This window comes from Caretta caretta, chromosome 4 (genome assembly GCF_965140235.1).
Source record: "Caretta caretta isolate rCarCar2 chromosome 4, rCarCar1.hap1, whole genome shotgun sequence".
Taxonomy (NCBI): Eukaryota; Metazoa; Chordata; order Testudines; family Cheloniidae; genus Caretta; species Caretta caretta.
This window is the reverse complement of record NC_134209.1, coordinates 105678731-105699331: the sequence shown is the minus strand read 5'-3', so window position 1 is coordinate 105699331 and position 20601 is coordinate 105678731. Positions and strand designations below refer to the sequence as shown.

At 43.4% G+C, this 20601-nt stretch overlaps 1 long non-coding RNA gene across 1 annotated transcript; it reads right to left on the bottom strand.

Annotated features, from left to right (window-relative positions):
* Positions 1 to 11819: 11819 nt before the first annotated feature.
* Positions 11820 to 19646, bottom strand: LOC125635486 (uncharacterized). The gene is made up of 3 exons (XR_007356280.2): positions 19436 to 19646; positions 14221 to 14497; positions 11820 to 13132 (listed from the first exon to the last, which is right to left on the bottom strand). It is a non-coding gene; the product is annotated as an uncharacterized LOC125635486 (long non-coding RNA).
* Positions 19647 to 20601: the final 955 nt, after the last annotated feature.

Genomic DNA, 20601 nt, shown 5'->3' with positions numbered 1-20601 from the left:
ATATGTAGAAAACAGGTGGGGGCGGCTGAGGTGGGCCATAGAGTTCATAGCATGTTGGGGGGGGGGCCCTCAGAAAGAAAAAGGTTGAGAACCCCTGCACTAAAACAATGGATTTTATTTCTGTAATTTTAGAAATATTGTCTCCATTTTCTATTCCTTCTCTTTAAGAGGGTCATTTGCTTTTTAGAGTTAAAAAAAGTGTTTGCAAAAGGTGCCAGTTTGATAAGCCTGGTCAATGAGATCCTTCTTATTTATCCATAAGTAACAATCCAAGCAGTGACTGTCTAACCCCTTTGACCCATTAATAGACCTTAATCTTCTTCTGAAGGAACCACATTTAGAGGGGGAGAGGACAGGTCAATCTCAGGGTCCATTCAGTCCTTTGTTTTCCATGACTGCTAGAGGGTGTCAATGGGGATGAGAATGCCTATTCATTAAGACTGGACTTGATAAAGGATAATTCCCTTAGCTCTGAGGAAGAAGGTTATATTCTCAAGAGCAGCCATTAGTGGGAAATGCCTGAACTTGGGCATGTCAATGGGACTTCTTTGGGCATGTGATCTGGCTCCAGGCCCTATATTATATATTTAGAACTGCCAATTAAGTTCAGGGAAAGGTTTCATGTGTGGAATCTCTCATTTTGCCTTTTGAGGAGTAATGAGCACGGCTCATTATATAACTGCTAAATCATTCTAGTGCTCCTAATAAAGTTCATGCACTGTCTCCTGTTAGTCCATATATAGGTGGGGAGATTTTGTAGGCATGAGGAATGCCAGTGATATAAATGACAGCCTCAGTTGCAGCATGCGTCTCAGACTCTGGTCATGATGGCCATTTATAGAGTTCTTTCTCTGTATTACTAACAGAGGAATAAAAGGCATGAGAAACTAGAAAGACTGAAGTCAGTAACAAAGCCAATGCAACAAAAACTAGGAGTCCTTGTGGCACCTTAGAGACTAACAAATGTATTTGGGCATACGCTTTCATGGGCTGAAACCCACTTCATCAAAAGCATGGAGTGGAAAATACAGTAGGCAGGTATAAATACACAGCACATGAAAAGATGGGAGTTGCCTTACCAAGTGATGTGGGGATGGTCAGTACTAACAAGCCAATTCAATTAAGGTGGAAGTGGCCTATTCTCAACAGTTGAGAAGAAGGGGTGAATACCAAAGAGGGGGCGAGAAATCACTTTTGCAGTGCTAACGAGGCCAATGCAATCAAGGTGGCCCATTTCAAACCATTGACAAGAAAGAGTATCAGTAGGGGAAAATTAGTTTTTGTAGTGATCCATCCACTCCCAGTCTTTATTCAGGCCTAATCTGATGTGCAGTTTGTAAATTAATTCCAGTTCTGAAGTTTCTTGTTGGAGTCTTTCTGAAGTTTTGTTGTTGAAGAATTGCCACTTTTAGGTCTGTAATTGAGTTACCAGAGAGATCGGAGTGTTCTCCTACTGGTTTTTGAATGTTATGATTCCTGATGTCAGATTTGTGTCCATTTATTCTTTTCATAAAATATCAGGGTTGAAGGGACCTCAGGAGGTCATCTAGTCCAATCCCCTGCTCAAAGCGGGACCGATCCCCGACTAAATCATCCCAGCCAGGGCTTTGTCAAGCCTGACCTTAAAAACTTCTAGGGAAGGAGATTCCACCACCTCCCTAGGTAACGCATTCCAGTGTTTCACCACCCTCCTAGTGAAATAGTTTTTCCTAATATCCAACCTAAATCTCCCCCACTGCAACTTGAGACCATTACTCCTTGTTCTGTCATCTGCTACCACTGAGATGAGTCTAGAGCCATCCTCTTTGGAACCCCCTTTCAGATAGGGGAAAGCTGCTATCAAATCCCCCCTCATTCTTCTCTTCCGCAGACTAAACAATCCCAGTTCCCTCAGCCTCGCCTCATAAGTCATGTGTTCCAGTCCCCTAATCATTTTTGTTGCCCTCTGCTGGACGCTTTCCAATTTTTCTACATCCTTCTTGTAGTGTGGGGCCCAAAACTGGACACAGTACTCCAGATGAGGCCTCACCAATGTTGAATAGAGAGGAACGATCACGTCCCTCGATCTGCTGGTAATGCCCCTACTTATACATCCCAAAATGCCATTGGCCTTCTTGGCAACAAGGGCACACTGTTGCCTCATATCCAACTTCTCGTCCACTGTCACCCCTAGGTTCTTTTCTGCAGAACTGCTGCCAAGCCAGTCGGTCCCTAGTCTGTAGCGGTGCATTGGATTTTTCTGTCCTAAGTGCAGGACTCTGCACTTGTCCTTGTTGAACCTCATCAGATTTCTTTTGGCCCAATCCTCCAATTTGTCTAGGTCCCTCTGTATCCTATCCCTACCCTCCAGCGATCTACCACTCCTCCCAGTTTGGTGTCATCTGCAAACTTGCTGAGGGTTCAATCCACACCATCCTCCAGATCATTTATGAAGATATTGAACAAAACCGGCCCCAGGACCGACCCCTGGGGCACGCCACTTGATACCGGCTGGCAACTAGACGTGGAGCCATTGATCACTACCCATTGAGCCCGACAATCTAGCCAGCTTTCTATCCACCTTATAGTCCATTCATCCAGCCCATACTTCTTTAACTTGCTGGCAAGAATACTGTGGGAGACTGTGTCAAAAATACTTTTGCATAGAGACTGTCTGGTTTGGCCAATATACATGGCAGAGGGTCATTGCTGGCACATGATGGCATATATCACATTGGTAGATGTGCAGGTGAGCGAGCCCCTGATGGTGTGGCTGATGTGGTTAGGTTCTATGATGGTGTCCCTTGAATAGATATGCCAGCAGAGCTGGCAAAGGGGTTTGTTGTCCCTCTTGCTTTATGTAAGCAAACAGTCTAAAGCTTAAAAGACAGCTTTACATTTTGAGTTGTAGAGGTTAGTGCCAAAGCTGGAAGGTGAGATAGAAATAAAGGGACCATGACCATACTTGTTAGGCCAAAGGATTTAATCTTGAGATTATATTTATAAGAATATGTAAAGCTCTATTAACAGGGGTTTAGTTTTGCCAGAGTGTGACAGATAATTTTAGTGCCTATTAAGCATTTGCTTCAGAGATTCTAGCTTACATGCAATACATTTGTTCTGTTTTAGTTTATAGATGCTATGGTCATGTTTACTTCAGACCTTAATTACTGTACTATCCACAGTGCTAACTTTGGTGGAAAATGGGATAGAATAAAAAATAGCAAACTCCACACAGTGATGGACCTACATACAAATCAATTAGCGCTTCCTCTTGGAAAAACATCATCTACTCTATTGATGACTATTTGACTATTGTTTCCCCAGGAGAAACACTGGCTAGCTTTGATGTGCTTGCACTGTAGAACTTGTACATGTCTTGCCTTTCCCAAGAGATTTTAGTGCTTTTTATGGAAGCTGGGTGTTACTCATCCTTGCACAGAAGTATTCATTGAAGATATTGCCTGTCCATGGAACCTACATGTGAAGATCATTTCTAGAGTCAGTTCCATCAAGGAATGAAATGTTGAATCTCTACTTCTTTAGACCTCCTTTAGTTTCATACTGTCAGACTCACGTAGTGAAGTTGTAGGATGAACACTTTCCTCTTTGCAAACCTGGATATTGATCAGAGCTGTCTCTGCAGGTGAATTATTTTATCCTCTTGCTGCAACTTGAACTGTGCTTTGTAGGTTGATCTCCACTTCTCTAGGCTATCAGGTTCAGGTGCTTCCCCTCAAATGCAGCAATTTCCTAACAATAATTCTGGAAATAATTCCACCAGTTTATGTGGTGGTCATGAAAATGTCATGCTTATTCATCAATATGGGATAGCTGTTTCCTCAGCCAAAGTGCCAATGCATGGGTGAATTACAGAATGCCACTGATCATATTATTTCACAGCACATGATGTAATGTATTCTATGAGCACAAAGCACTACAATGCAAGGGTAACTTGACAGTAACTATTCAATGATGGATATTTGAGAAAATTTCACAGTATTTTGTGACTATTTTATTTATCCCTATTGACTAACTGCTACAGCTGCCACTCACTTCTAGAGGGGAGGGCAAGATGCATAGGCCCCAACTCACTAAATTTCTCAGTCCCAAACACTTGAACTCAGCCCTTAGAGGTTTTGTTGCAGCTAAACAGATCAGGCTGTATTTTCTCATCTCATACAGTTTAAACTCAGCCCTTAGAAGCCTTGCTCTGGGTGGACTGGTCCCAAGAATACCTGCAGTAAGGTACAGAGGGGCCTGTAGCAGTATGATCAGATTAGATAGTCTTGGGATGTAGGCTTTGTATGTAACTGGGCAAAGCATCCCAAGGTGGATCAGATCAACACCATTTGAAGCTGGCATGGAATATCTGAGCCTTAAACACCACCCTTCTCCTCCTCATTTCCTGGAATAGTTGGTAGAACCATCTTCATTGTACCAGGATCACAAGACCACCACTATGAAAGCCTGTCACGGTGGGAGGCGCAGGGGGAAGAATGATCATCAGTCAGGGCAGGTAGTGTTAGGATGAAGGTTTTGTATGCATGCAGACAGTATCTCATTGAGCTCACATTCCCAGGGATCTAATCATGGAGTGCTTGTTTCCAGGACTAGATCTCAGGAAGGAGAAAGCAAATAATGGGAAATTGAAATGGTAAAAATGTAACAAAAGTAGTGTCATGAAGACTAATAATTTCAATAAGCAATGGCTCATGGTACAAACCCAATTTTGTTAAATAGCATATCTTAAGATACATTTTTATGAACAAATTACTATGGAGTTCTTACCAGCAATGACTTTTCTAATATACACACAGCAATGGCTTACCTGAACCATCCTCCTGAGGGCACTTCCTCCTGGAATTTTTTGATTAGTCCAGTATTGTTTGGTGTTATGTTGTTGTATGGGAGGGGGGAGGGGTACAAGTAAATAGTGATAAATACCAAATTAATCTAAATTGTACCAATTTAAACTTCATCTACTGTGCAAATGAAGACAGGAACGAAGCTTAAAAAGGTGTTCTGGTCAGAAGAGAAAGAAAGGCCTTATGGCAATTTAGCAATAGTGCACACAACTGAAAAGTGACAAACTCTTCCTAGAGCAAGATAATAGCATGTGAAATAAATCAGTAACTCTACACCGGACTAATTAATGGGCAAATGGATATGTTCTTCACTGATAAGCACAGTTTACAGCCTGTACTCCTCTTACTCCACCTTGAAGTTGCATACACGACTATGAAGGTTATACTTGTTGTTATGAATATCAGTCTCTGCATTACTAGTAAACAGAAGTCCTTCAGCCTCTCAGAGTTTTCCAGCTACATAGAATGAATGACATTTGAGAGTGGGAAGCTAGGATACTCTGATCCATTGTTGGAGCTTCAATAGGCCAATATGGTACATATGGCCTTCTGGGGAGCATATCATATCACTATGTGGTGCTCATATGAGTTAGGGAAAGGCCCTGTACTATTAAGTGAAAGACAAGACTTACAGGTGCAGAATTTTAAATCCCCATTTGCTAAAATGTGGGCAGCAGCAACCAGAACTAGTGATCAGGGATGGAGCATGTCCCAAAGCAGGAAGAAATGCTATGGACTAGAGTCAAAGGTACTTAGGTACCTAACTGACTTTAGGTCCCCAAGTCCAACATTTAGGTGCCATTGGCATTCACAAAACCGCTGCTCAGCCACCACATAACTCTGAAGGTGATTACATTCTCTAAGCACATACATTTTTGCTGTAAAAATCCTCAAGGCACTTAAGTTTCTGCCACTGGGCATGTGGACAGTGCCTCAGTGAGGCGCCTGAATGCCTATCTCACACTTAAGTGCCAGAGGGCTTCTCAAACTAGGACCAATCTGCCCTGTGGGCCCCAAACCACTAGGCCTTCTCTCAGCACTCCTTGCTCCACACAGACAGCCAGGGCAGTGTGTCGTCCTCACTCTGTCTCTCTGGCACAATGCATATTTGATTATTTATTCACAGCAGAACAGTTTAAGTTCAGCAGGCAAGTTTGAGAAAAACCCACCTCAGAATATCCCATAGCCCTGTAGTTAGGGCTTACAGCCTGAGAAGTCTCAAATCCCTTCTCTTCATGAGACAGAGGAGGAATTGAACCAAGGTCTTCCACAGCCCAGGTGAGTGCCCTAACTTCTGGGCAAAATGTTTAAGAAAGTCCTTCTCCTCTCCCACCACCCAACCATTTTGTTGGGAGTTAGGAGCTCACCACCACCTTTCTTTCAAGAAACAGCTTAGGTGCTTGACTGCCACAGAGGGTTCACAGCTGTGAATCCCAAAGGGGGTAGGTGCCTCCCTCCTGCCCAGACTTAGATCTGCAAATCCCTTTGAGGGGCAGGACTTCAGACATCCCCCTCTCCTTGGCATCTATTTTTGGCTAGCTTAGGTAGCGCCTCCCTCAACTTGCTGAGTTTGTGAATCCCATTGTTAGACTCCTAACTCTCCTTAGGAATTTTTATAGGGAGCCTGGGCACCTAGCTCAGTGTTGGCCAATTCCACTGGGTGGCTAGGCAGCTAAAAGTTAGGTTTTGCAATGTTAAACTTTGCAGAGCCTACGTTTCCTTTGGGAATCCAGTCCTGTGTTTCAAGATAGACTCAGGATAGACAAAGAGACCATAGAAAGGAGAGAGAGAAAGTCAGGTGAACAGAAAACAAGGAAGGGACTATGTTGTGGGGCAAGTGCCCCCTGCCCCCACTTGGGGCAGGGCCCAATAATTACTTCCCCAAGACAAGGGGTGGTTGTAAGGATGTGACCATGGGGAAGTGTGCACTAGTGATAGAAGTCACTATGGCCATTTTCTCTCTCAAGGTAGTGTTGCCCAGTGGCCAGAGTCAGGTAATGGCTTGAGTCAATGTGGCTTTCCAGTTTAGCCAGGTTGTATCACCTAGTGGTCAGAGTCAGTGTGACCACCTGACTCAGCAGGGCAGTATGGCCTAGCAACAAGAGTCAGTAGGGCTGCCCTCTCTCAGGGATGCTTGGCCCAATGGCCAGAGTCAGTAAGGTCACCTCTCTCAGGGCTGCATGGCCTATTGGCCAGAGTCAGTATCACTGCCCCTTCCATGGGGCTGCCTGGCCTAGTGGCCTGTTAGGGGAATAGGCCACCAACACCCCAGGGGAGGTGGAGGCCAGTAGGGGGACCCAGGCCCTCCCTATTCCACTGCATCCCAGCTCAGGGCCCTGTCAGTGGCAAGCATGCCTACCACTGGGTCAGCAGGGAATATGTCCAAAACACACTGACCTCACTCAGCACCACAATTAGTCTCCCTGAGCTACTTCCTACCAGGTTCCTGATGCCATGGTCCCAGTGTCTCTAGGCTCCCCAGTCAGTGCAGCTCCCTGCAGCTCCACTCCTTGGGCATCCTCCAGAGTCTGTCTCTCTAGCTTCTACCATCTGGGGAGTCTGCAGCTCCTAGATTGTCGCTCACAGCACGTGTTCTCTCTCTCCTCAACAGTCAGCCCTGAATGAGCTGAGCTGCTCTCTTTTATACCTAGTCTCCAGGGCTACAGGGGTGTGGCCTCATTGGCCCAGAGAGAGGAGTTAACCCTCAAAGTACCAGTGCAGGGCCAGTGCACTCTATCACAGTCTACAAGGCAGAGAACTAGGCACATGGAAAGGAAAATGAGGTGGGGAGAAGAAGAAGGGGCAGGAGAGAAAATTTGGGTGGGATATTAGAGAAAACAGGTTAGCAAAGAGGTATTTGGGGGAGACAGGGACAGAAAGCTTGGAGATTGTTAAAATGAAGGGAGAAAAATAGAAGGTGTCATTTTAAACTATGGGTTGGGCTGAGGAGAAATTGTTGAGACCATCAGAGTCTTAGGATGAGGAATATACCAAACAATACTATTAGTCTGTCAAGTGCAACATCACCTCTTATGAAAATGTAAGAAGCCATACAGATACAGAGATAATTTATGCCTTGAACTACACCAACCTGAAGTATAGTAAAAATAATACTACATCATTTATAAGGCCTTTTATTGCTTCCTCAGTCTGTGTTTTTTCTGCATGGTGTTCCTTGGACCAATTTACTGGAAACCTAAATTTCATTAACATTGCAGAGCTTTGCAGCCCCCAATTTAGCCATTTAGAAGCTGATAAACCCCCCAAGTATTTTCCCTAAATAACTGTAACCACGTAAGATGACTATAGATTAGGGTAGCTACAAATCAAGTTTTACTGTGTTCAAGTGTTTTTTAAACTGAACATCCCAAAGGGAGTCACTAATAGTCTTCATATAAAAGGAAAAGAAATTATGAACCTTAAAAACTCGAACTTGCAAAAGTTCAAGCATCTTCTGTTGATCCTATGAATAAGTTCAACATCAGAGAAGTACAAAGTATTTTAAATGAATTCTGGAGTAAGGTACTGTACTGTACTGCAGCATGAACTTTCCCCAAAGAGGCCTCTATAGAAAGCAGGACTGAAAAATTAGAAAAACTATTAAAAAAAAATTACTGTTGCCCAGTTTGACCCAAGTGGCTATTCAAAGTTTGGGGCCCTGTGGGTGTTCCAGTTGGTGGTAAAAATTGGTGATTTATTTGATGTAGTTTTATTTACAAAGAATGTGCAGAGTCCTGTGTCTCTGAATGCAGAAGGAGTTAAATAACAGGAAAGGGCTTATTTTGCTTTTGATCCTCCACCCCAACCCACATCTCTCTCCCCCCAGGTTTCTTCCAGAGTCAGCCACTATGCTTTCAGCTTCTCTTTCAGGCCTGGTCTACTTGCGTTGACCTATTTGTTCATGTGTCTACACTCAAATTTGTCTCCAGATTATATAAGTGCCCCACCATGGCATTACAGTAACACAACCTCCCCAAATGGCTTTGAGCTGTGGTTGACCTACACAGTGAATAGTCTACACAGCATTAGTGTACACACTGTATGACAAATGTCAACCCTGACTGTCCTCAAGCAGCTGTCCCACAATGCCTGACAGTGATCGCTCTGGTGACAGTTATGAACTCCACTGCCAAGGGTCACTGAGACCAGAAGCCGCACACCCTTTTAAAATGCCTGAGTATTTTCGAAATCCCTTTTCCTCATTGCCCAGCTTGGCAAGACCACCTAGCATTGCTCCTTTGTGTGTGCAATTGACCAACTGACCATGCCATCTCCATGCTCTAGACATGCCTCTTCATGGAGAAGACAGGAGGTATTAGATCTCCTATGCCTGTGGGGAGAAGAGGCTGGGCAGGCACAGCTACGGCCCAACCATAGAAAGATGAACATCTATGAAAAGATTACACAAGATGTAGTAGGAAGAGAGCCTGAAATATAAGGCCTTGTATCAGAGGCGGTCTGAGGCCTGAACTAAAGTAGTGGTCAAAGCTTTGCAAAATCAGGTTGTGAGCTAGAGGCAGGCCCTGCTCACAGAATCTGGCAAGAACAGGGCTGATATTGCAAAAACTCACATTCCTAAGAGGTGCTAGGCACAAAGCACTCATGATGACCCATCCTAAAGATAAGGTCAGGATGACAGTGTAATGGATAGAGATGTACAAGGTGATGGGTGGTAACTGGCGATGTCAGAGGGAGTCAACTAACCAGGTCAGAGGGGCAGTACATAACTTGTTTGTATTGATATATAAAATGGAGTCTCAAAGGAAGTGTCTCTTTCTGGCCGAGGGGAGAATGGAAAGTCCCGCCATTCACTGAGCCCGTCCATTGTCACGGGTATACATGTGTTAGTGTACCTGTAAACAGTGAGCTGGGGCATTAGCACTGTGCCTCATCGGCAATAAACCTGACAAAGTTCCTTTGCTACGAACCAAGTCTGTGGATTTTTTGGTCAGTTTGATCATAGCCTGCTGTCTGGCTATCTGGCCAGAGTCAGTACAGCAGTGCCTCATGAAAGCAAAGGAACTGCAGCAGGCATACCACAAGGCCAGAGAGGCCAAAAATCAATCTGGTGCCGAGCCATAGACCTGCTTGCTGCTGTTACAAAGATCTGCATGCTGTATTTGATGGAGACCCACTAGCACTCCACAGACCACTGTGGTTACGTCTGAGGAGCCCAAAACACAGACTCCTGCTGTGAACTCAGGCGATGGGGTGGACATGCAGTGTGGGCTAGGCTATGGCATGAGCCGGGATCTTTTAAAACTCCACTGTAGTTTAGCCAGCCCCATGAGCTGAGCCTGGACAAGTCCATAAAGGGGAAGGAACCTTGGGTAAGCATGTGAATGTATTTTTTCTTACAATTTATAAAAGTAAAGATGGTGCCCAGCCCAACCCCAAGTTAAGACACAGATCTATACATTTCATTGTTTTGCTCATATGAAAAGAAGTAGCAGTGCAACAAACAGAGGTAGACCTGTTATCTGCTTTCATTTCCCTGTAGAGGTAGGTGGGGGCAGGGCATGCGGAGCTGTTTGTTTATATACGCATCTCCCTTGTGTCCTCCTGAGAGATTTTGATGAAACTTTCATGGAGGTACAATCCTCTCCCAAAGGCTTCTATGAAAGGCAGCCTTATTTCTTCCTTTGTGGTAGAATACTTTCCCGCACCACTCTGCAGGATAGATTCAGCAGACTCCATTGCAATTAAAAGGCTAGTGCCATATGGGCCTGGGAAGCGGGCAGCAACTGTGCTCTCTCTGCCTTTGCTACCCTCAGAAGTGAGATACAGCAGCCCCTCGCTAGAACGTGCCTCTATATCGCGCAAATTTGCATATAACACGGTTGTGGCCATGGATCCCAAATTTAATTACAATTCATTTAACGCGGTCCCCGCATTAACGCAGTACCGCGCATGGATCCCAAATCCCGCGTTCTAGCGAGGGGCCGGTGTATCAGCTACAATCACCATTGCCTGTGGAAAATAGTGCCATGTCTGAGTGCCATTGCCCTGTATTCATGCCCATGGAAATAGGGGTCATAATTTTATTTTTTCATGCAACATCCCTGTTGTCCTTGGCAGGCCATACTCACCTTGGCTGGGGCTGGAAAGTGGTGTGTGCAGAGGCTCTCCAAAGCTGAAGTGTCAATCAGCAGGTCTTATTTAATTTTATGGGAATAAGGGAAGAGTGTTCTGAAACTTAAGTTTTGCTTTCCATTGGGACTCTAAATCCAATAATACAGCTGTCTGTTTTAGCTGTAGCTGCTGCTGATGTGGCCTTGAGGGGTCAACCCTCTATACCCATGGTATGCCTGACCTTGAGAAGGAGGAGAAAGAAAAGGATTCGGGATGACATTTTCACCGAGATCCTGCAAGCCAGCCTTGCAACAGACCTTGGATAGAGGGCCTAGAGGGTGAATATTTCAGACAGTGTCAAGAAGGAAAGAGTGAGCAGGAGAAAGGCCCAGGGGCCGCAGCAGGAAAAGGAGAGGGAGCTGCACCAGGACACAATGAGGTTTTTCAGGCAGCAAACACAAATGCTGCAGACTGTTGTTACAGGTCCAACAATCACGGGCTCACCTCCCTTTGCAGTCAATGGAGAACTCAATTTTATCAGCTCCCAACACACACACACACACACACACACACTAGCATTCCATGTGGCCTCATGGGCTGCATTTCTCTTCCCCTGCCACTCCAGGGACAGTAAGGCCAACAGCAACTTCACATACACTGACCTATGAGAGCTATGGCTGCTGTATGCATAGCCAAAATGGACTGAAATGTTTTCTACTTTTAAAGTTCTACTCTGTAAATTCATTTTAAAAGTTTGTATTGCATGGTATTTTAGTTGCACATCATGTTTGTACACTGATTTTGGTACTCAATAAATGTCTGCGTTTTGGAAATAACTTCATCTTTATTAATTTACAAGGTATACTGAGAATGCCCAGCACTATGGAAAGTACCCTCTACTTGTGAGTAAACAGGACCACAAAACTCAAATTTCAATGAAAAACAGTGTAATAATTATAAATGTGCAGCAAGCACCACACACTTCCTAACAGCCTCCAAAACATCAGGGCCAGGTAGAGAACAGCAACTACCCCACACAACTCTGACTGTGCTGACCATAATAGTGCTCTTTTCCAGGCCTCCCTCAGCCATCTAGCTGTGCATCAAGTTCTTCTACTGGCTCTTGTATCTGGCTGATGAAACTCAGCAGACAGATGCTCCACCTTCACTCTTCACCCTGGCAGCAGCTTTTCCCCCTTTGACTCACAGATATTATGCAGCACACAACAGGAGGCTTTAACTGTTTGAATTTTAATGAGAAAAATATCCCATCTTGTGAGTAAACACCGCCATGGTCCCTTTAATCTACCAGAAGTATATTCAACAGTCATTCTGCATCTGCTGAACTGGTAGTTGACTCTTTTCTTGATGCTGACAAGATGACCAGCATATGGCTTCATGAGCCAGGGTCAAGGAGTAGGCGGGGACCCCCAGAATCTGTATTGGAATTTCAACATCACCAGTGTTAATCCACCCATTAGGAAAGAATGTCCTTGCTTGCGAGTGTCACAAACCTTCCCTCACCAGCCCAGATTGATGTCAGTGAAGCATCCCAGTGATGCATCAATGCTTCCATAACTCTAGAAAAGTAGCCCTTTCTGCTGATGTACTCTGTGTAAAGGTGGGATGGTGCCAAAATAGGGATGTGAGTACCATCTAGTACCCCACTGCAGTTCGGGAACCCCACTGCTGCACATCCATCCACTATGTTCTGCACATTGCTGAGAGTCACAGTTCAGCATAGCAGGAGATAATTAATGGCCCTACAAACTTACATAACAAGGGACCCCATTGTGGATTTTCTAACTCCAAACTGATTTCTTGCTGACTGGTTGCAATCCAGTATTGCAAGCTTCCCTAGTGCTCTAACCTTTCACTACTTAACTGTCAGTGCAGCTCTCATTCTGGTGTTTCTGCACCCAAAAGTTCTGTAGCCACTGCTTGTTGTCCCAAACCTGCCTTATGATGCAGTCCCACCAGTCAGGTCTCATTTCTCAGGGCCAGACATGGTGCTTGACTGTCTGCAGCTGCTCCATAAATACCAACAACAATCTTGAGTTGGTTTTCGCTGTGTCCTCAGCAATTTGCCCTTGAAGAAATTGTCATGTCCACGGTTGTTGCAGTTCTTGGGGTTCTGTACATATTGGAGGATCATTCATCCTGTGCTTGTAATGGTCACAACGATAGTGCAGAGATCTCTGGGCTCCATACTTCTGTCAGAGATGGTGGACAGCAAAAAGTGCTGTTAGGATTTTTAAAATAGCTGTGAAAATTATGGGATGTGGATGGCATTATGGAATGGAGAAAGTTGCATGATGGGAACATTACCCCTTGCACCTATCATCCCGGCCACACAATACACTGTGAACATTTCCCAAAAGACAGCATGCTGGATGATGGCGAGTGGCACACTGTGATACCTACCCATAGTGCACCGCACTGCACACCAACACAAGCACTCCTAATAAATATGTGAAGCACTGATGCAAACAGCCAAGCATGCATGCGCATGAGTGATATACTAACTGCTGTGGCTTTATGCCAATGTAATTTGCGTTGACCAAAGTTTATAGTATAGATATGGCCTCTGTCTTTCTTGTCTGTTCTCAGTTTCTTTGTGTTGTGCCTTCGTCCCCCACTTCCACGCCTTTCCAAAACAATACTTGGCAAAAGTTTCTGGACAAGGTCACACACTCCTTTTGTTTTAGTGGGATTTATGCTTATAGTTATGTTAATGGAAGGATAAATTCACATCTGTCAATCTCAATCCCATAAAAAGTTTTCTCCCAGCTCATACAATACTTTCTGTCAGTCAGTTGGGGGAATGTAGTTTTATGATCCTACGATGATTTAATTCACTCTAATTATACATTGTATTTTGGTAGTTATGGAGGCATGTTTCTGCTATGTATAACCTAGAAATATTTCTCATCTCTGTGGAGAATACAACCTCAATATGCCCTAATTTTCAAAGGGATCACAATCTGGTCTCCATTTGCATGATCAAGCAATTTTACACAGGAATATGACAAGCACGTGTAATTTTGTATGCAGTAACACTTCTGCAAGCTTTACTACTAGACATACATACATACATAATGTATACATGTGTAACTTTAGCACCCTCCTGGCCAAGATGGAGCCTGCTCTGCAGACAGCTCTCGCCAAGAGAAAGTGCGAGCAGGAATGCAGCAGGAAAATCCCTTCCACCCCAGGGCCATCTGTTCCAAACCCCCCAGAGTGAACACACACACATACTGGAAAAGTGCAATGGACATAAAAAAGAGAAATATTTACTTACAGAAGGATGAGAGGAGAAAAATAACAAGGGGAAATATAAGGGGAGCGGTAAAACAAGGTTGCATTCAACACAAGGCACCCACAGGCCCAGTGGTAGCGCAGTCTGAAAGGGCAGACACTGAGCAATGTGTCTGCACACAGAGTTCAGGAGTCCTGAGCAAAGTTCCAATCCAGTGGTGAGTCTTGGGTGCTCCTGGTCATCTTCACTGCCAGTAAACTTTCCCCAACGAACCCCTCCACAGGGGCAGCACGTCCATATAGGCAAACTAGGCAATCACCTAGGGTGCCAAGTTAATGGGGCACCACATTTGAGGGAAAAAAATCAAATTTTTAAAAAAAGAAAATGAAAAAAAAAAAGAAAAGGATGAAGAAAATTACAAATAAAATAATGAAGATGTCATCATTTCAATTCCCTTGCATGTACATGGGGAATATGAATTATAATTCATTTCTCTACATTTCTGATAGTTTCTTAATATGTCAAATCTTTTATTTACTGCAAAAATAAATAATATTTTAGCAAAAAAAAAATTCAATTTGTGACATAGTGTCAAGGTGACCCACTCAACAATTTTGATAAGCAATAACTCAGCCACAATGAAATACATCTGCCAGCAGCAAGAGCTGTAATGCTAGTGACACCTGACTCGAATATACATCAAGGTCGCATAGTTGGAAATTCATGTAGAGTGGAGAATTTGCAAGTTGATCCATGTCAAACGGTCATTTTAACATGTCACAGGTAGATGGTTAAGAATTGAGCAAATACTCTGGAAAAGTGTGTTTCTTGGTGCCAAAGAATAAAGAATAACGTCTTTCAGAATTATAAATCCAAAATGTGAGTATCTTTAAGCATTATAAACCTTAGCAGTATTATCGAGCTGTATAATTATGAACTTTTCTTTGTTATAATTGGTTCACATGTAATAAATAAAGTCCATAAAAGAAAAGTAACAGCGTTAACACTTATGTCACGGTGCGGGACTCGCCCCTGCAGCGCCACCTGCTGGTCATCCAGGGAATTAGAGTTCCAGCCTCCAGAGCACCCTCTGCAGGTCGGTGTCCTGCTTCCCCTGGCCCCCGTGTCCCTCCTGGACTCCGGTGCCCCTTTTACCCAGGGTTCTGCCCCCTGGCAGTACCCCCACAGTCTCTGGGTCTCCCCTCCCTGGGGAACCCCCACCCATTATCCCCACCTCGCCTCAGTCTTTGGCTACGGCCAGTCACCATTGAGCCCCCGCACACTAGGGAGGACTTCAGTGTATAAGCCAATCATCACAGGCAAGGCAGGGTTGGACCTGCTGCCTCTGCCTACCTTTGGGCTGCCCCCTGCAGCCCCAGTACCTATCCGGCCTTACAGGAGGCCTGCAGCCTGGGTGGGGGGGCATTTCTAGGCTGGAACTTCCCAGCTCCTCTGGCCTTCCCGCAGCCCTGCTCCACCTCAGGTACTCTGGTATGCTCCCCAGCAGCCAGGCCAGTCTCCCTCCATAGCTAGAGGAGACAGTCTGCTCTTGGCCCACTGCCCTCTTATAAGGGCCAGCTGAGCGCTGATTGGGGCGTGGCCACAGCTGAGCCTGCTTCCCCCAGTCAGCCTGGGAACTGCTTGCTTCCAGCCACAGCCCTCTCCTGGGCTGTTTTAAGCCCTTTAAGGCCAGAGCAGGTGGCTACAGCTTAATAGACTACAAAAGTGATGACACCACACTCCAAGTGGGTAACCATGAGGAAGGGGATTACTTTCCAAACAACCGGTGTCAGGTTATAACGTCAAAAAAGGTCATTTTGTTTCCATGTAAATGCTGTAACTAATTGTTTTAATAGGTAAGGGAGTGTATGTTACTAATCACTGAACCTTTAAGCAGTGAAAAGACATGTTGGGATGGCTGCAATGCGGTTTAAATCGCTAATCATGTGGTGTGTCAGCCATCCTTAACGCTATCGTGCTTGCAGTCGGGAGCACAGTACATAACAATATTCAAATGCCCCATGGCAGAAAGAGGAAAAAGAAAACCCTTGGGAGCTGAGTATCATAAATGAAAAGCTGAGAAGGAAAAGGACCAAGCAAAACAGCAGGGATCCTTCCTGAAATATCTTCTCTTTAATCCAAATAAAGATGGAAGCCATTCACAGCATCCAGATGAAGGAATTTTACTTGGAGAGGAGGTTAGTGCACATCCTCATGGAAGCAGTTTGGAACATCAAGATGAAGGTAAATTATTCTGAGATGAGGGTAGCTCACATCCACAAAAAAGCAGTTTGGAAACTCAAGATGATGGAAACCTACTTCTAGATGAAGGCAGCTCACAGCATCAGACTGATGTGGAAGTGGAGAAAATTTATTCACTTTCAGAGACACATGCAGAAATTGAAGTAAATGAAGTAGAAGGAAGAAAGGATGAGGAAGTTACAAACAAGTTACAGTATGGGGACCCAGCTTCATGGCTCAGATGTGATGACAGTGTGCGGCAAATTCTCGTGGAACATAGACCCGAACAAGTTCATGAATTTCCCTTCCTTAAGGATGAAAATAAAAGAAAGCTGGATACAATATTCATTGTCGATGGACTCTGTGTTTTGCTTTTGCTGCAAGCTGTTTAGAAATCAGGTAATTGGTACATAAACTTACTGAAAATGGTTTGAAGCACTGGAAAAATATATCTTCAATTCTCTCTTCACATGAAAAGTACAGAACATTTGGAATGTTTTCATAATTGGAAAGAACTGAATTACGATTGAAAAAAGGAAAACCTATCAATGAAAAAAATTTACGTGTGATCAAGGAAAAAGAAGAATACTGGCAATAAATTTTAGAGCATCTGATTGCTTTAGTGAGAGTTCTCAGTGGGCAAAATTTAGGATTCCGTGGCCGCTGTAGAAATAAAAAAATATATACTCCAGGTACTGGAAACTTTTAAAAATTTGTTGAATACCTAGCTTTGTTTGATCCAGTCATGAAGAAGCATCTACGTAAAATAACTGATCATGAAACACAGGTTCATTACTTAGGAAAAAATATGCAGAATGAACTGATTCAAATCCTGGCAAATGCCATTAAAAAGAAAATTGTAGAAGCTGCCCATTCTGCAAAATACTTTTCAATAATACTGGACTGTACACCAGATGCGAGTCATGTTGAACAAATGACGATCATTCGTTTTGTGTATATGGAAAAGTCTGCAGATGAAGATAACGTTGACGTGCTCATAAAGGAACAATTTTTGGATTTCATACCACTGAAGGAGACGACTGGAACATTTATGACTGAAACTATTCTACAAGAGCTTGAAACAATGTCATTATCTGTTGAAAACTTACATGGCCAAGGCTATGATAATGGGAGTAATCTCAAGGGTAAAGACAATGGTGTGCAAAGGAGAATGATAAAAATCAATCCTAGGGCCTTTTTTGATCCTTGCAGTGCGCATTCTCTGAATTTGGTTGTCAATGATGCTGCTAGATGCTGTTTGGAGGCAAGCAGTTTCTTTGACCTGGTGCAACATGTTTATGTGTTTTTCTCAGGGTCAACATGCGGTTGGGAGATTTTGACTCGTCATGTGAATTCTCTAACTGTGAAACCACTTAGTCAGACAAGATGGGAGAGTTGCATTGATGCTTTGAAGTTTCTTTGCTATGAACTTGGAAACATTTATGATGCCCTAATTGAAATTTCTGACACTACCTTTATTGGATCATCTGGCAATATGGCATGTTCAGATGCAGAAGCTCTTGCAAATGGCCTTTCCAAATTCAAATTTGTGACTTCACTCATTTTGTGGTACAATATCCTTTTCGAGATTAACCTCACTAGTAAGCAGCTTCAGGAAAAGAACTTGAACATACATTCTGCTATTCAAAAACTGCAGCAAACTAAAAATATTCTGGAGGAATTCAGAAGTGATGAAGGGTTCGAAAGAACACTGGTAGATTCTCTCTAGCTTGCTGAAGAAATAGACTTTCCAACAGAATTTGAACCAGAGCCAGTTCACATTCGGCAAAAGAAACAGCAGGTTTTGTATGAAGGACAAGACACAACCATTCAGAACCCAAAACAAAGGTTCAAAGTGAATTTCTGCTTCGCAGTCCTTGATACTGCTATTCACTCGGTTGACAAAAGATTTCAACAGATGCAGCAGCTAGAGTCAGTATTTGGCCTTCTATATGATATCCACAGCTTGCAAAAGAAAACAGCAAAACAGATAAGAGAATTTTATATGAAACTGGAATCAGTATTGACTCATGAAAATTCAAAAGACATTGATGCCACAGATTCATGAGTGAGCTTCAGGCTTTTTCAAGATCACTTAAGAAAATTCCACTCCTGAAGAACTACTGAAGTTCATGAAAATAAACTCACAGACAGTTTTCCAAACATTTGTATAGCTCTACGCATTCTTTTAACTTTGCCAGTTTTCGTAGCTAGTGGGGAACGTAGCTTCTCTAAGTTAAAATTGATAAAAACATATCTGCGTTCAACAATGGTGCAAGAGAGACTTGTTGCACTTGCCACAATGTCAATAGAGTATGAAATAGCTGAAAAACTGGGTCTAAAAGAACTAGTGACTGAATTTTCAAAACATAAAGCAAGAAAAGTCATGTTTTAAGATCACAGAGTGTTTTTTAGTCGCAGTGTTTTGTAAATACAGGTTAAAGTTCATTGAAGAGTTTTCTTATTTCTTTCTATATTGGATGTGGTGGTAATGGCAGTTAAAGCAGGATAGCATAACGGATGATTTTGGATTTGTAATAATAAAAATTACAATTAACATTTTTAATTCATTTTTATTTGAAATTGGACTGAAATATCATCTAGCTGTCATGTAGAAATCTATTCCGAAAATTTCGTGTGTCTGTTTTATCTGATCTCAGAAACATTAGTTGGACAGAGGAATGGACAAACCGAATAATTAAGGCTCTGGTTTGTTTCTTTTTTTAAAAAAAAAAAAAGCTTAAAAAACATTAAAAGGAAAAAAGGGGCAAAATGTTTCCCAATTTACCAAAAACCTCAGCCTAGATCTGCCCTTGGGGTTTGGGGGTTGGGGGCGCCGATTGCATGGTTTGCCCAGGGCGCCAGTTGCTGGCAGCTAGTCTAGGGCCACCCCGCCCCTCCGGTGTCCTCTTCTGCCACTCTCTGCAAAGCCACACAGAGCAACCACCTCCCCACTTAACTAGCTAGCAGCCTCCCTCCTTATTCCCAATGCAGAGTCACAAGCCCCTGTACTCACAGCCCCATTCAGCTCTGGCCAGCAGTGATACTGGATCCAGCTCCGGCTCGTCCATCTCGGGCGATTCCTCCCTGGCACAGTGCTCCTCCTGGCTCCTGTCCTGGGGTGTCCCCAGTCAGCTGCCCTGTCAATCCCTGGCTTCAGGCATGTTCGCTCTATTTCACTTTGCGAGGGCCTGCTTGCCGCAGCCCTTCTCTCTCCGGAGCTCCAGAACAACAGCCTCCAGTTTCCCTCCTTTCTCTCACTGCTCCTCCTCCCCAGTTAGGAAAAAGATTTAAAGGGGCCATGCTCTCTAAACCCCAAAAGGGGTTACACATGTAAAGTATATTACTTGTACACAAAAGAGTCCGTGCCTAAATAAATAAAAATTTCACATACAAGAGATTGTGTGTGTACAGACAGGGGCTGTGTATTGAAATTTTGATCTATGATGTTTAGAGATGGATGGTTCTTCACTCTTCTAATCTTAGTTTACTTTAAGAATAGCAGGAAAAATACCAAATTTTTGATTGCAGCCAGTTCCCAGCATTATTTTGGCTAAGAGAGAGGAAGTATTAGAGGAAATATTTCTGCCAAAAAAATACTATCATGTACACATCCTCCTATAACTTTGGCAGCAGCTAGCTGACATTTTGTTTTATAGCCATGTTATGGTGTTACATTGCATAATGCAGGCAATGATGATGTGTCTGAATTAGTAATTAAATACTCTCTCATGGCTGCCCTGCAAAAATGGCAATCATCACATACCTGCATTTATTGTGGAATGCTACCATCAATTCCAGATGAGGTAGAAGGTGGACCAACAGAGTGACAAACAGAACAAGTGTCTGTGAAATTTGTGAACAGCTGGTAAGTCAGGGTTGCTGATATATGAATTGCCCATCAACAAAACAGCTCATCTCCATATGCAGCTTGTTTTCATTCCAAAGCTGAAACTAAAGGGAAAGATCTACTAGTAACTAGCAGGTTTATGTGGAGTCCAAACATGTGTAGAGGGAAAGTGATAGATGGCTAGAAACGTTGTTCTCCATAAAAATAAATCTTGCAAACTTGTCTTTTAAGTACTAATGCTCTAGAGATTAGATTGTGATAATTATTTTAAAAATAAATTAAATTGCAGTGTTATTCCAAAGTACTGATTTGAGAATTAAAATGTTTTTCTG